This window comes from Pelodiscus sinensis, chromosome 8, assembly GCF_049634645.1.
Source record: "Pelodiscus sinensis isolate JC-2024 chromosome 8, ASM4963464v1, whole genome shotgun sequence".
Lineage (NCBI taxonomy): Eukaryota > Metazoa > Chordata > Testudines > Trionychidae > Pelodiscus > Pelodiscus sinensis.
The window spans coordinates 11,060,678-11,076,665 of NC_134718.1; the positions used below are offsets into that span (position 1 = coordinate 11,060,678).

The following is a 15,988-nucleotide window of genomic DNA, read 5'->3' on the forward strand; positions in this document are numbered from 1 at the left end:
GGTCACCAACAAAGTCAATGTCAAAGGATGATAATTTGGCTTCAAAAGTCATTGGATCAGGGCCTACGGAGTGTTAGATCACCTTGAAGCCTGAAGGTAGAAGAAACAAAGACATATAAGACAGCAGTTTAAGTTAAAACCAGCTGTATTGTGTACAAAGAAAAGAAAATAAGATATGAAAGTCTTCAGAATTAGGCCCATGTAAGTGTTCATAAATGCAAAGTTGTAAGGAAGTAGGAAATTGGATTAAAAGTGAGGACTAAAAACAGAAGGAAAACAAATCTCTCCCCTCAGAGTATGCTTATTGAAAGGAATTCATTTTCTTATTGTAACTTGAACAACAGGAAGAAAAAAAAAAGGCCCCCAAATCTGTTTGTTCTGAATTGATAAAAAGTATTCTGCTTGAGTAAGGTGTGTACTAGGAGTCATGTACAGGTTGTATAGTCTAATGGTTATAACACAAGGCTGGGGACTCAAGTGTTGGGGATTATATTCCCAGTGCCTGATTTATTGTATGACTGTGGATGACTCATGTGGTTCCTCAGTGCCTTAGTTTCTTTATATATAACAAATAGGGTTATAATTGTGACTTAAAACCCTTTTGCTGCCTGGCAGAAGGCAAAGGAATATAGAGGGTTGCAGGGATCACCAAAATAATGTGCAGTCTCTGCTAAAAGCCACTGTCATACTGGTAGTCATAATCCTGGTGAGATGTATGTATGGAAAATAGAAGAGGCGCTGGAGAATATATTACAATTATATTCTCTAGGTATGTAGTTTAAAATCTGCTTTCAAAGGTAGCATATTTTGAGACAAATTTCTCCAGACAGAGTGAGAGAGGCCATCCAGGAGATAATTGTATTGTGTGGTGGATGTCATTCAGTAGAATTTTATTAGCTTTGTAAAATAAAAGCTAATAAAGAGCTGTCAGGGACTTGGGAAGGAAATTAATAGGAAGAGGTAAACTGTGGGGTGAGAGAACACCCTGTGTTGAAGTGAACATCAGTGGTCCGTTGTGGTGCATTTACAGATGCAGGGACACCTGGTCTTCCTCACCAGGCAGTAAACTGACTACAGGTTACTTAATGAAAAAGGGCGCTCTGTCAATCCTGACTGAAAACTCTGGTGAAAGTTCTGGGAGGGACAAGCTTCTTTAGGCAGAAGCTTACTGAAATTTCACTGGTTAGTGAAGTTTAGGCTTTAGAATGTGTGTAGCAATGCTGTTTTTATATGTAACCCATTTGTTCCCCTTCTCTCTCCCCCAAGGGATGTGTGTGTATTTTTTTAAATCTCTATTCTTTCTTAAATAAATTCCCTTTTCCTTGATAATTTTCAAGTAGGCTATAAAATCAAATGCTATGCATAATATAGGGGTGATGGTCTAAAATAAAGGCGGTACACTGAGGTACACTATTAATTTGCAAAGGGAGGATTTGGGATCACTGTGGGTCTCAAGTAATAAGAGGCTGGACATCCCTAGGGTACATTTTGAAGGGACTTAGCATCTGGGGGGCATCTATTGTCAACTTGCCGAGGCAACCACAGGGCTGGTGTAGCCCGAAAAAAAGTGCTTGAATGGCTAACAGGATGATTTTCTTGGGACATGGATCATGCATTCCCTGTCCCCTTTGGGATGGGGCATGGGTCGTTATAGGCCATGCTCAAGTCTGCATAACTCCTCTAGATCCTAGAGTGATTGTATTCCTGAGTGCCCAGAGTCACAGAACAGCCCTCACAATTGGGTTGTGCAGCCTAGCAGCCAGTCAATAGAGCTGGTGAGGTAGTCCACCTCCCCATGCCCCTTCCCTCTGGATGGGCAGTGGTGAGGACAGAGGGACCTGGGTCCTCATTCTCCACCAGGGCCCTGTCGGTGGTGGGGTTATCTATCCACAGATTGGTGGGGATCTGGCTGAAATATGCCAAACTAGTCTCCAGTTAGAGTTCTTTGAAGCAGTCTATTAGAGTTCTTTGAAGGAGTCAACAAACATGTGGACAAGGGGGATCCAGAAGATATAGTGTACTTAGATTTCCAGAAAGCCTTTGACAAGGTCCCTCACCAAAGGCTCTTACTTAAATTAAGTTGTCATGTGATAAGAGGGAAGATCCTTTCATGGACTGAGAACTGGTTAAAAGACCGAAAACACAGGTTAGGAATAAAGAGTAAATTTTCAGAATGGAGAGGGGTAACTAGTGGTGTTCCCCAAAGGTCAGTCCTAAGACCAATCCTATTCAACTTATTCATAAATGATCTGGACAAAGGGATAAACGATGAGGTGGCAAAGTTTGCAGACGATACTAAACTGCTCAAGGTAGTTAAGACCAAAGCAGACTGTGAAGAACTTCAAAAGATCTCACAAAACTAAGTGATTGGGCAACAAAATGGCAAATTAAATTTAATGAGGATAAATGTAAAGTAATGCACATTGGAAAAATAACCCCAACTATATATATAATATGATGGGGACTAATTTAGCTACAACTAATCAGGAAAGGGATCTTGGAGTCATCGTAGATAGTTCTCTGAACATGTCCATGCAGTGTTCAGCGGCAGTCAAAAAAGCAAACAGGATGTTAGGAATCATTAAAAAAGATATAAAGAATAAGACGGAGAATACCTTATTGCCCTTATATAAATCCATGGTACTCCACATCTTTGAATACTGCGTACAGATGTGGTGGTCTCATCTCAAAAAAGATATTGGCATTAGACAAGGTTCAGAGAAGGGCAACTAAAATGATCAGGTGTTTGGAATGGGTCCCATATGAGGAGAGATTAAAGAGACTGGGACTTTTCAGCTAGGAAAAGAGGAGACTCGGGGGGATATGATAGAGGTCTATAAAATCATGAGTGGTGTGGAGAAAGTGAATAAGGAAAAGTTATTTACTTGTTCCCATAATACAAGAACTAAGGGCCACCAAATGAAACTAATGGGCAGCAGGTTTAAAACAAATAAAAGGACGTTCTTCTTCACACAGTGTGTAGTCAATCTGTGGAACTCCTTGCTTGAAGAGGTTGTGAAGGCTAGGACTATAACAGGGTTTAAAAGAGAACTAGATAAATTCATGGAGGTTAAGTCCATTAATGGCTATTAGCCAGTATGGGTAAGGAATGGTGTCCCTAGCTTCTGTTTGTCAGAGGGTGGAGATGGATGGCAGGAGAGAGATCGCTTGATCAGTACCTGTCCAGTTCACTTCCTCTGGGACACCTGGCATTGGCCACTGTTGGCAGACAGGGTACTAGGCTGGATGGACCTTTGGTCTGACCCAGTATGGCCATTCTTATGTTTTTATATTCTTAGTTGTCCAACCTCCTCCTTGCAGTGATTCCCTGGGTCACTTTCAACCTGCTTCTTTGCAGCTTGTGGTCTCCTGGTTCCTCCAGTCTCTCCTCCCTCTGTGGTGTCCGGAGCCTGAGGATTAGATATGCTTATCAGGTAGTCAAGTGGTGAATAGATTAGTACAGTGTTTCTCAACCATTTTTTTATAAAGTACCCCCCCCCCCAAAAAAAAACCCCACCAGACTCTAGTACCTGCAGTTTTCAGACCCACAACATTTTCTATCATTGCAACACATTTGTTTAAACAACTTGATCGTAGTTGAGTGGGGAATGAAATTTTTGGGTGTAAAAAGTACAAAAATAATAAAGCGCTGTAAAACTTAACAAAAATTGTTTTCTCCAAATGTCAGTTGTTTTGATGTACCCCACAGACTTCTCTTGAGTACCCCTGAGGTTATTCATACCATTGGTTGAGAAACACTGGATTTCTCAATTCTCTCCCCCTTCCCTTTGCTGATGCTATCAGAGAGAGGCAGCAAGGGGGCGGGGGGAGCAGGAGCTGGTGCTGCGGGGAGCAGGTTTAAAAGCTGACTCCCCCAGCACCATCTCAGCGGGGGGGAGAGGGGACAGAAGGAAGGAGAGGGAAAGGCGTAGTGTCTGGGACCAGGTGCAAGCTGGTCCCTCTGCTAGGCCTCTGCCTTTTAAATGTATTAAGCTGCCAGGTTCTTAATACATTTAAAAGGCAGAGCCACAGTGGAGTTAGCTCCCGGGGCTGGGAGCTAACTCTGTGCAGCTCTGCAGTTTCCCCCCTGATCGACTAACCAAGTAGTGGATGGAAATTCCATCGACTGCTCGATTAACTGATGAAATGCAATTTAACATCCCTACTGGGGGTCACAGGTGGCTACTGGTTGGCTGGCCCTATGTTGTGGCGTGCTGGTGGTTCTTCATCAGGATTATGCCATGCGCTTCCTTCCTCAGCTCCAAATGAACTAGGCTGCTTCCTTTTATATCTGGCTTCTAGCCAGAGCATGCCCAGTAGGGTCAAGGGGGCATGGCCTCTTTAGCCCAGAGAAAGGAATTAACTCCTGCAGTACCAGTACAGGTCATGCATGCCCCATCACGCCATGTCTACACTACAAAGTTAGGTCAACTAATAGCCTGCTGGCTGACTCCCTTTCTCTAGAGGCAGCTGTAACAAGGTGACTCGTCGTGTTCCCAGGGAAGCATTAGAGCAGAATTTATCTACGTCATAGGGATGCTGTGAGCTTGATGAACAAACGTCTGCCTTTTGGCTTTTGAGATCTTCAGGTTAAAAGTCCAAAGGGAATTTCCAGTCTGTCTCTTCATTCCAAGTATATTAGCACAGCCAATTAAAGAAATCCTGGTTTGCTGAAGATTGTGTAGCGTAGTTTCTGCATATTAAATGGAAAAAGGAATCCTTATGAGCACTAGATACACTATACACTGGGTTGCTATCCGCTCCTCCTCTACCACAAAAAATAATTCTTGCTATGGCTCTTTGACTGTGAAACCAAAGGGCACAGCTATTGAGTTTTTCTACATCACTAATTGACAGTCAACCCTCACATGGAATGATGTCAAATCCATCAGCACAATGAAAACAGGCTGTTCAACAGCCTTTCCAGTGCATTGAGTCTGGTTGAAGATTGTTCAGAAACTGCAATTGTACACTTGCATAAACACTAAGGCATGGGATTGGGCTGTGGCTTAAAGCCACAGCCAGCATTATGTGCTTCAATTCCATGGAGGCCTCTGTGACGGGCCCTGCCAAAATACCATCAGGAATCTTAGCGGATATGCAAGCTGCAGCATGTTGCAGGAACAAGCATTCTCCTTGCACCAGTTTGGCTCTGCTAGGTAACGGCATGTTGCAACCCAATTGATACTACTACATTTGGGTCTGTTTGGGCCCAATGGAGTACTTAGGGTTTTAGGTTTAATATTGGTATTTTGCAGTAATGGTCCTAAAAATGACAGGTTACAATAATGACACAGCAGTCGTTTTGCACTACCAGTGTGATATACTCTCATCTTTTTCAACAGTAAAAGTTACATGGTTCTGCCTTTGCAGTATTCCCCAGTTAGCTACCTGAGAAGATTTTCTCTGGTACCATGAAGAATTTGCATTCTATATGCAGACGGGGAAAGCAAGTCAGATCAGTAAGACCTGTCCTGAACCGTTACCTCAGACACAAAATGAACGTGAGGTTTCAAAAGGTTGAATCACTTTTTGATGTCATTCTTCTTACCTATTTTCATTTTCTGGTTATAAGCCAAAGGGGAGATGTCTGAAATTTCGAGTCTAATTAGAAATGTCCCGCATGTCACAAAGCTTTTTCCCCAGAAGTTTCCCGACCTTGTTCCCAAAGCAGCACATGTTTGGATAATTCTGTGTGATGATCAGAACTAAACCTCTATCATTTTGGAGACTTACCATTGGCAATTTGTATATTAAAAGAATAAACAAAGCATTGAGAAATTTTAGTTTTCATGTGATCTGGGAGCACCAGGTAATGCCTCTGTCAGGAAAATTATTTTATATGAACCACTTTCCTCTTATGTACTGCAGGATATTGCCATTAAGAAATATATATGCAGTATGGCCGTATAGGTTACTGAAACTGGAGGAAGGCTGTAACCAGGCATGGAGCCTTGGAACACATATGAGTATATTGTATGTCTAGGAGGGTCCTCATGCCTTTTAGAACTAAGAACTATATTTGCAGGACATATGGCTAGGAACAAGCACTTGTAGGAAACTGATCTTGTCTCTTACATAAGAAACAAACAGGAGGGAGGGACCCAGGGAAGGTCTAATAAGGTCTCTGCATACCAGTGAAAAGAGATCATCTAAAAATGGAAGATTTATCCATCACCTTTCTTAGCACTTCTAATAAAGACTCAGTGCATCAAATTAGACATTGTGAGATCTGAACCCCAATGTTTTCCACTTCTTCCCCCAGTGACTCCAGGCTGAATCCATTGCCTTAATGAGTTGGTGCACATGCAACCAACTGGAGCTTACAGTAATAAACAATTAGCGCGTAACAAAGAATAGAATCTGAGTCATTTTCATTTTGGTGTTGATACTGCAGTGCTCACAGTTGTGTAAGTTAGTAAAATACATTTGTTGTCCCTAACGTAAGCGTTTACAATTCTGGGTCCACGTGAAAAGGAGATCTATTGAGCAGGATGGTGTCATGTGCACATACTCAATCTTGGGAGTAAAATCACAGTTTAAATAGAACAGGCAGTTTTGTGCACCAAACTGGTATAAATGTAGGTATGCCTGAAGTATAGTACGTAGAGTGAGTACCAGGATTTTGTTATGCATGAAATCCACATAGTAAGATCCACTAAATTATGCACATCTCAAGGGGAACTTGTTAAAACAAATGATCTCACGTTAACCAGGTTACTTCTGAAATGTATCTTTCACATCGGTTCCCGGAGTGCTCTAGATTACAGGATGATCTGTTTCCTAATCATCTCCTACTATCGTGATGCTATAATGCTATATAGGCAGGACTGGTTCCAGTAAGTGGTGGAATTCCAAAAAAACAAATGGATTTAAACCTATCTGGGGGATTGTGTGGCTCAGGGCTTGGTTGTGCAATACAGAGCCGATCATCTCCTGATCACTAGTTCAGCCATCTGCTTGGCTGATACCATTTGCAATTCTATCAACAGTACAGGTTGAACCTCTCTAGTCTAGCACCATCAGGGCTTGACCAATGCAAATCGGAAAATTTGCCGGACGACAGGAGGTCAATAGTGTTAAGCAGCATTACCAACACCTCCACTGCTTCCTGGGCTCTTAGAAGACATCTATGGGGAAATTAGAGCTAAATAACAGCTCAGAACACTGAGCGATGGGACTACTGGCTGTAAACAAATGTTATGGGACTCCTGGAAGCTTAGCCAGACCCATGATAAGTGGACATCCGACAAACTAAAATCATGCTGGACCATGGATGTTGCCAGACCAAATAGTGCTGGACTAAAGAGGTTCAACCTATACCCTGGTACATTATCACTGTATGGGAAGTATTTTCCAGTACTAATCTATTCTGTGCTTAAATCTACACTGCCACAGAAAATGGACTTAAGGTACCTACCTCTAGCTACATGAGTATCATAGCTAGTCACTGTACCTTAAGTTGAGTTACCGCACGGTTTCCACTGTGGGAGATTAATGGAAGAAACAGTTCTATCAATTTATCTTACTCTTCTCATCTGTGGTAGAGAAACAGGGTTAACTGGACAGTGATCTGAGTTGATTTGGCAGGTTCTCGCTAGGTCTGCTAAATCGACTGCCAGTGGATTGATCTCAGAGCACCGATCCCCACTGTAGCGTGTATGTAGCCTGTATTTTTTACAAGCCCTAAACAGACTTTAGAGGCAATACATAATTACATGGACATCTTCGAACTCATAGGAGAAATAGCTCAACATTCAGTCAGAAGAGCAACACTGCCTAGTGGGCTAAGTGTTGGGTCTGCCAGGAGAATGAGAGAACTTAAAACATCCCTGCCTATCAGTGTACTCTCTAATCTTTTCCATCCATGTGAGGATTTTTTCCATCTAAATTTTTATATGCACTGAGGCATGTTCTAATGTGCAGCACCAGTAAAACGAAACCTAGCTTTGCATGCTTTGCTGATGACTTGGGTAGCATTTGAATTTCTCCTGAGTGGCCGCACAAGTGCACAGCATACAGGGAACACTGCTGCCTATGTTGTCTTAGCTCGTCTCCCTTAGTCAATGTATGAATTTTGACTTGCTTCTAAGCCATCTGCCGCCTCTGTTGTCTAGAGTGATGCTGTAAAGCTTGGAAACCTGCCATACTGGCTCTACATTGGACTTCTGCTATCTGGCTGACTTTTTTCCTATATGAACAAGCAACAAATAGATTCTATCCCGAGCCCTGTGTCCCTCCCCCGGTCTCTTTAAGGGCTTGAAAGGCAGTAAATAGAACATGTAGAGAGTTCTAGCTCCAACTCCCCATTAGGGCTTTGCAAAATTCATGCACTTCCAGAGTCATAATCTAATTTAGGACAAATCAGTGGGGCAATTTAGTGACTGACCACTTCCATTTGATAGGATTTGCCTCTGAGGCAGATTTTAGGTTTTGTCTGACTTTAGTGTTGCCAAAATTCTCAATATTTACTGAAAAACAAAGGGAGAGATGCAATATTTTCCTTCTATGGGATAATTGCAAAGCTAGCTCCCTGTTGCAAACCCTTGCTAAGGGACAGATGTAAAAATCACTGCTCTTCCTACCTGTATGCCAGTGTTTCTCAAAATGATCCACTCCGAAAAAGCTGCTACTAGGTCACTCTCATTTGTTTACTTACCGGCTCCACCACCATAGTCTGGCGGCTCCCATTGGCTGTGATTCACCATTTGCAGCCAATAGGAACCGCGAGAAGCTGCATGGTGGAGTGGGCTGCTGCTTCCCATGGCTCGCATTGGCTGCCAACAGGGAACTGCAGCCAATGGGAGCCACGAAGCTCTGTGGCTATGGAGCCGGTAAGTAAACGAACCAGAGACCACTTTGAGAAACGCTGCTTTATGCAAACTCCCTGCCTTGCATCACACTGTCTGAAGGAAGTTTTCAGCCCTGGCTTGTAACTTTTCCCTGAACAGTTTGGCTTTGGTCTCTACTCACTCTGTAGACTGTGGATATTCCTAGTTGCTTTTCCTCGTTGTTAGGGAATGTAAAGCTGGTGATAAGTGAATTGGGTGGCAGCCCTGGGGCTGGATGCTATCACGTGCAGCACAATGCTACTCCTCCAATGATCTCTGCACCACCGAGCTGGAGAGATCAATTTTAGAGCACAGGAAAATTCAGTCTCTGTCCATCCCATCATGTATTTCTGACAGGTGCCAGTTATTGAATTATATGTGGGATCATCTACTCCACTAAAGCAGCCATCAAATAGCTCCATCACTGGCAATGGCTTTCGGTGATGGTTGACCTGAGCTGGATTCCCAGTAGTGACCTCGCAATGAAAGGTTCTGTATCCAACGAACAATACCCTGTATGCTTTGTGCACGGCTACCGGAGTGAGCAGGGCCAGACCGAGCCATTCCAGCGCCCCGGGCAGACAGTTTAATTGCTCCCCGGGTGGGGGAAGGGCGCATGTGCAGCCCCGCCCCCACCCGGTGCGTGGGGGAGGGCATGCGGAGCTGGCGGCAGCAGGACACACGTGCCTGGCCCGGCCCGGCTACCACCGCTGGCACGCAGCCCGGGGCTGCCTAGGGTGGGCCGAGCATGGCTGTGCAGGTCCCCATGGCCGTGGGGAGAAGGGCGCTGCTGGGGTTAACGTGGCCCCCACCTTAGGCAGCCGCTGCAGGGTGGCCAATGGGAGCTGCTGCAGCCCGCGATCCGGGAGCCAGGCATGCGGCGCCTGATGGCAGCTATAAGGGGAGCTGTGTGCTCCTTACAGCTGCCGTCAGGCGCCCCCCATAGGTTGGCACCCCAGGCAGTTGCCTGACTAGCCCATGCCTTAATCCAGCCCTGTGTGCGGGTAAAGCCTTTGTGCTTCCTTGTTTAATAGCTATTCATGGGTCTCCGTGTTTTGAACAGTTGAATAATTACTTTTTCTGGGAAACGAGGAATCAGTAACATTGAACTTTTGAAGACTGTCCCTGAAGATATCACAATGTGTGTCTGTTCTGGTGTTTCTAAAACTCTGATCGCATGCTGTTGCATCCAGCAGCTGTTTAATGAGAAGGTGTGTTCACTTTTGTCTGCCTATTCTTTTTCCTGCAGTGGCTGTAACTTTAGAAGTTCTTAGCCAGCCTGGAAAGAATCAAAGCAGGGAATTCAAGGTACATCAGCTAGTCCTGATGAGACCAAAGGTTCAGAACTGTTTGGGTGGACCTCCTATTTTGTTGCACTCCTGCCTTTCAGAACAGGGGAGGCTCCTAGTATTGTGCTTCTCCTGAAATGCACTGCCAACGAAAGTAGAAGGGCTTCTCAAAAAGGCATTGCAGCTGTGAGGCAGGGGAGGTGATCAGACACATTGTGCCTCCAAGAAGAATCACTAGCCATTAAAAATGGGCAGAAGTGATGTTCTTCCAAAATTGTAACATGGGAGTAGTTCATCAGTAGGCAAATCACATGACATGCTTGGAGTAAAATAGATTCCCCTGTCCAATGCCCCAGTCAGTAGCATATTCCCAGACAACTAATGTATTAATCCTAAATAATCATCAGTTCTGTATCGCTCTTCTGTTTTCTCCCCCAAATTACCCACCTCATTGCAGTACCTCTTCATCCTCCATGATTCCCTCAAGACACCCTGAAGGATCCTCTAAATGGCTTCCTTTCCTAGCCATCTGGAACAGCCCATCTGAGCCTCTGTTGTGTGGGTGTGAGGGTGTGGGGGATGGGGTGGATGTCAGCTCTATAGTAGCTGGTTATATAGCAGAGAGACCTCTTTGCAGTCTGGTGGGAAATGGGACTTCTTTGGTTCTTGAAGTTAATGGGTCTGTCCAGCTTGAGTTATTACAGCTGAACTAACAGCAGATCTCTTCTGATTGCTGGCTGGTGGAGTAGGTCTCTGGGGTAGGCCTGGTCATTGGGGCAGAGTCAGGTTACCATGGTTGCAGGACTCGCACTTGGTTGCAGCAACAAGATTGGCCCCTCTTCTCCTGATGCATCACTGGTATAGGCAACAGAGTGTACCTGGGTAATGGGTCATTTCCTTTGCAGCAAGTGTCACTTTCATGGGAGCTGCCAGATGAGCAGCAGCCGGCACAAGTCCTGTCCTTAGAAGGCTAGGAAGCTGAATGAGCAAAGCCGACTTTAGCATATATTGTTGACTTGTGTCATGTCTACTGTCATCACACCGGTTTGCAGGGGTCTTTCCTGATGATTTTGTGTGTGTGTGTGTTTGGGGGGGGGGGCAGGGTAGGGCTAGCAAGATGATCATTTGGGATATACAGCAAAATTACTCTGATATAAAATGGGTAGGGTGGGAAGGAACTATAGATCCTTCTAGACTTCCTGCTGTAGGAGGGCAGTTGTTCCTTCTCTTCTACCCTAGCACTCCCTTACACTTTCAAGACTATCTTCGAGAGGTGAGATGCTAGAAACTTAGTTTCGAAAAAAGGAACTCTCCATTTACTACTTCTTCATGGGACTCAGAGGGAACCTCCGTTCACAATGCACATGAATATCTGTGAGTCCCTTCCAAACAGCAGTGGTGCCCGAGTGTGGGTCATCAGTGGTGTCACGTGTAACTCTTTCTCCACAGGCTACTCCATGAGTGACATTTTCCACATGCCATTTCAGGGTGCGCAGGGGTGTGTGTCTCTTAGGAACCATCAGATATTACCAGATAACAGCTGTTTGTCTTCTGCCCCATCTTAGAAGATGCAACATCATTGCTTTTGTTTCAGCTTATTTAATACATGCATCTCTTTCTCTGTTCTTTTGTTTCTTCCTCCCATTCAATAAACGCAATGGTTTGTGTGCTGTGACTTCATAGTCTATGGGTGCTACTAGCCAACATAGGATTATTTGCTTTTCTTCCTCTAAATTCTCCTTCACTGAAACCTTTCATCCAGTGGGGCTGACAGACTTGTCAGGCCCCTGGATAAGGTGGGGAAGGCCCCGGCTCCACATTCCCAGAAGGGCGGGGACCCACACAGAAGCAGCAAGGCTGGGCCGGGGCAGGCAGCCCTCAGTTTGCTTCTCTGTTTCCTCCAAGTAGCCTTCAGAGTAGCGGCGGCCAGGCGCCCTAGACCATTTTGAATCACTGGGCCCCAGGACAGCTGCCCCTCCTTGCCCCATCTCCAATCAGCAAGCTGCTTTCATCCATAAATCTTAGTATTCCCTTATTACCCACATTCAGTTTGACCAAAGTCACTATTCCACTCTTGCAGTCGTTGCTGTCTTTCCTGTAACTGAAAAAGAAAACCGCTATTGATAAAATGCACCAGTAAGCCAAAACTGGACCATGGAATAAATGGTAGTGAACGGTTGGGGTTGTGCATATTTTTGAGTAAAGGGGACTAAGACCAAACCCTCTAATTAGAGTGAAACAGAGCTCTGGTTTAATCTGCACACTCTGTTCTCTCTGTTTGTATTCCTCTGTACTAGCTGCTAAATGTTTGTGAAGTACATGTTGTCCCGAATGAGTGTATGTTTTGCTTTCTTCAGCACAGTCTTGAAAAATCCCTGAAGACCTGCTGCCTACACATTGGCAAAGCACTTCCTTCTGATTTCTGCTAGCCAGGATCTTCATTCTGAATTTAAATCAGGTCTCTGCCATATACTTTAGGCACAAAACAAGAACGGAGGTCGGGGGGGGGGGGGGGCGGGGGGAGAGAGATTACCTTCATGAAAATGGAATATTGTTTTTCAGTCCCTTGATGGATGCATTTTAGATACAGCTCTATCCATTCCATGCGTTTCTGATTAGGTCAACGTGTCGAGGCTTGGATGATTGAAAAGCGACCCGCACCTTGAAATTATACTTGTCCACATATTAAGCCCTTGGTTTTCCTTTCAGATCTCTGCAGATAATTGAAATCTACCCCTTGACAATTAAACATTCACTTATTGGAAGCATTCTTCCTTCGACAGGTTGGGCAGAATAGTGAAGGTACTGCGACAGCGATGCTAATGTTGTTGGAAGGGGCAGCAGGGAGAGGGGAGCATCTGCCTGTTGAAGCTTGACACTATAGAGTGGTGTAGCAAAATATATTGGGCTAAAGGGTTGTTTTTGCTTTATTGATTTCCAGCTCTCCTATGGCCTGATCCAAAGCCCGTTGAAATTAACGGGAGCCGTTCCACTGCCTTCACTGGGAATTTTAAATTGGGGGGGACTACACTTGTGCTTGGAACAGGAATGGGCAATGACATGGTGGTGGTTCACCAGGATTAGTCCCTGGCGGGCTGACACCACTATATTTACCCGCATGGCCACAGGCGCCAATGAACACAGCACCTGTTGGCCATGGATCACTTTTTTTCAGCCAATGGCAGCAGCGGGGGTTGGCGTGGATCTGGACACTACTTCTTGCAACTCCCATTGGCTGGGAACAATGATCTGCAACCAACGGAAGCTGATTGCTGGTACCTGTGGCCCAGCAGGTAAATACAGTGGTAGCGGCCCATCAGGAGCTAACACTGGTGGACTGGATCTAGCCTGCATGCCAGTATTTGCCCATCTCTGCCTTAGAGTTAAGCATGTATGTGAAAACTCTGCATGGTCAGGTGCTTCTGGAGACAATGACATGAAAATGAGTGCTATTTACTAGCAAAGGCTTTGGAATATGTCACAAATGCTATTAACTCCAGAGCTTATGCTGAAGGAAGGGGTTTCTACTCACAAATATGGCACATGGCATATAAGGTACGAGGACTGTTACTGGATGCTTGCAATATCTAGGAGAAACGCTTCCCTTGTGGCCAGGCAAAAGTACTGTGGCTAATCCTCAAAACCTGCACACGAGATGAATAAATACAATTATCCAAGCATTAACTACCCTGTATTTATAATACGGGAAACTGGCATGTGCTGGATAGAAAATACGTGGTAATAACATTCAGAATTGATGAAGTACCAGTTAGCTCTATGGAAGTGTGGTAATTATCACTAGAGATTGTTGTTTAAAATCTATAGTCATGAATTTGAACAATTTATCTAATAAATACAGAGTAAGACTTGGAGAACAGACACGAGAGAGCCCTTGCTAATTCAAGTGGCCTGCCTTCTTTACTAAAGAAACAGCAGAGCGGAGCTAGATTACACCAGCAGAAAACTTGTCCCAATATGGTTTCATACACACAGGAAGATGGTAGTAATTGAGGGCTTTCGCTCTGGATGCTTTTGTGTTGAAGGAGGCTTAACGTGGGGGAGAACGTGGAAACTAAACTGTACCAAGACAAGATCTGGAATCAGGGGCAAGCTTGGAGATGAGCAGAATCCATGGTTTGGAAGAAAAAATCAAGGCAATTGAGTAGTGACACTGATATAGATTATATTAAATTAAATTAAAGGTATGTATGTTGGAACTTGTGCTGCCAAGTCTTGCAATTTTATCCCAAATCTAGAGCTTTTCTTACAGCCTCAACCACTGGAATCAGATCTCTCTCTCCTACTATAATTTGGGGCCAAAACATCCTAACTCATAAATGAGGATTTACCAGTGCCATGTACCCACCCCTCCAATGAACTTAGCCTTGGTCATTGTGTTTATCTGGGAGCAGCAATTTCCTCACTGCCAGAGTGGTTTTGTAAAGTGTTTCAAAAGATGCATGTTTCTTCACCAAGAGGCTATTGCAGTCTTATCAGACATAGGTATCTTTGAGAGACTTTTCTGCCTACAGAAGGTCCAAATGATCATTATATTTCTGGGTGGAGGGAATTTTCAGTAACAGTAAGCGGCTGACTGAGAGAACTCCATAGATGTTGCTGCTACAATGTAATCAAACAATTAACTGAGTAAAAGAGCTTTCTGATGACAATTATGTACATGCGTCATACAAGTGACATATATTTTAATGTGTCTATTATTACAGTGCTTGGATATGTACTTATGAACACAACATACTTGATATGAGTAGGATATTCTGTAGGCGAGGCTGGCTTAAGCAGGTAGCAGAGTAGTGAGATGCATAGATTTTGGAATGAAGTTATTGGAATCAGCAGTCCTTTGAGTATATTACCTCTTGCAATCATGTGAATTCTGTTGATGTGCCTGAGTATATAATTCCTTTTCCTTTGATCTTTTTCACAGCAGAGTCATGCGTGGGCAAAACCACCATTCTCAGTGACAGCAAGAGAGAGATTCCCCACATTATGGTTACTTAAAGATCTAAAAGAAGGTCAGGTAAGGTAAGCCACATTTTTTTTTGTCATGTTAAACACTAAAAACTAAGTGATCTTGATCACACGTTGCAATGAAAAGAGCAATCTGTCTTCAATCTTGCTTACGGGCAATGGGGAGGAATGGAAGCAAAAGACACACTTCTAAATGAAAACCACTTACCCGTAACAGTCCTGGTTCTGATGGTCTGATTACCAGTCCACATGTCTATTGCAATATGTACTTCCTGTCCAGAGCCTCCTTCCAGGCCTAGTTAGCCTTTCTTGCAGAGTACCAGACAATTCTGGAATGTTATTGGAAAAACAGCTCCCGGAATAGTTGATCATTGGGAACTGCATAGTGGTGCGCGTATAAAATGCCATATGAGTTCCTACCACTCAATGGATATGTTTTGAATGGAAAAAACAACAGAAGTAATTTGCAGTCATTTCAGAATTTGTTTTTCTCACTTCTAGTTGTTAGCTATATAATAAGAAGCAGAGTTTTTCCCCTGCAATTCAAATGTCTCCTTTAATATGTTTTGTATTTTGATGGATAGAAGAGTGTATTAGCTCTTCCATTTTCTTGAATGCTTTTAGGGAGGGGGGAAAAAGATCTCTGCTTTGATGTATTGTGAACAGGCTGATGTGAGTTTGGGGGATTATGGTTTGAGTTGCTGGGCTCACCATCTGGGGGAATAATTGAACATGCTTGAAAAATGGATTGTGGAAGTCACTGGGGTCAGCAGGGCTTGACAGAAACATTCACCAGGAGTCCAAGTTGAAAGTATTTCACTGGCATTCTAGTTTTATGTGCAGGTGGGAGCATTTCCAAATCTAAAGTAACAGCCTTCAGAT

The 15,988-nt window shown here is 44.0% G+C and overlaps 1 long non-coding RNA gene across 1 annotated transcript in view; it reads left to right on the forward strand.

The window, feature by feature from the left end:
- LOC142830483 (uncharacterized) overlaps window positions 1-15,156 on the forward strand; it is a 93,103-nt gene extending 77,947 nt beyond the window's left edge. Inside the window, exon 3 of the long non-coding RNA XR_012905769.1 lies at window positions 15,063-15,156. This is a non-coding gene — a long non-coding RNA (uncharacterized LOC142830483). The remainder of the gene's footprint in view (window positions 1-15,062) is intronic.
- Window positions 15,157-15,988: the final 832 nt, after the last annotated feature.